Source organism: Morus notabilis, unplaced genomic scaffold (assembly GCF_000414095.1).
Source record: "Morus notabilis unplaced genomic scaffold, ASM41409v2 C11376734, whole genome shotgun sequence".
Taxonomy (NCBI): Eukaryota; Viridiplantae; Streptophyta; class Magnoliopsida; order Rosales; family Moraceae; genus Morus; species Morus notabilis.
Window position 1 is genome coordinate 1 of NW_010386420.1, and position 1,116 is coordinate 1,116.

The window sequence follows — 1,116 nt, forward strand, 5'->3', positions numbered from 1 at the left end:
GCAATAATTTCCGAGACCGATCTTCGTTCACCAGAATTCAACAGACCTTGATGTGTGACTTGAAGTACTTGCCTTGCCATCTGAAGCAGAGCCAAGAACCGGTTTTGAAACCGAAGTGCTTGTTATTCCACCATTGCTCTGAAACGACTTTCTAAACTCCATTTCTTCCTTAATCTTCATCATGATATCCTCACTCTCTTTGGATCTTCTAGTGGACAGCATGTTGTTGCTCCGATCCGTCGAAAAGAATTGACTGCTTGACATGTCGTTGAGCATCTCGGAGTTCAAGAACGTGAGGTCAGAAGAACTCAAATTGCTCCACCTGTTATTAAAGACAAAATCCGATTCAATAATTTTGTGGTTGTGCATATGGAAAACTTTCTGATCTGCTTCTGTTTCTTTTCGGGTCAACAATTCCTCTTCTTTACTATGACCCTTTTCATGAATCTGCCCAAAGCTGCTTCCTTTGCTGAATCTTGAAGACCCTCTATGGCTTTCTTCTATTTCGACAAACAACTCCATGTTGTTTGTGTCTTCTCTCAGCTCTGATTGCTTGTTCCACAAGAATCTCATACTATTTGAATAAGTGATCAGTTTCAAATCCTCAGAGCTCACTTTTTGCCTGCAAAGAGGACAACTAGAGTGCTTCTCAAGCCAATGATCAATGCAGTTAATGTGAAAGGCATGTTTGCATTTTGGAAGCATTCGAAGAACTTCGACATCTTCGAATTTCGATAGACAGACTACACATTCCAGCCCTTCCTTGGAACCCTTCAGAGAGGAGAATCTGAAGAAAGGAAGTGACTCAATGACTGTCCTGTCTATGCCTGAAAATCTGTTGGTTGAGCTAATTAGCCCCGTGTTATTCTGCGGCGGATTTCTATCAGCAGACTCTCTTCTGTAGCAGAATTTTACGAATGCAAGAAGAAGAAAGCTCATCACAGTCGCAAGCAAAATAGCTAAAACTCCTAGAACAACAATAAGGCTTGCTTTATAATTTGGCTTTCTCCGCGAAGGATTCTCCGGATTGATTTCTGTGTCTGCTTCGACACGAAGCGACACCAAAATGAGATGTAAAATGAGAACACTCAACCGATTCATTGGGAAAAAAAAAAA

General features: G+C 41.2%; 1 pseudogene; it reads right to left on the bottom strand.

The window, feature by feature from the left end:
* Positions 1-8: 8 nt before the first annotated feature.
* On the bottom strand, positions 9-1,101 carry LOC112095054 (annotated as a pseudogene).
* Between the last annotated feature and the right edge of the window lie 15 nt (positions 1,102-1,116).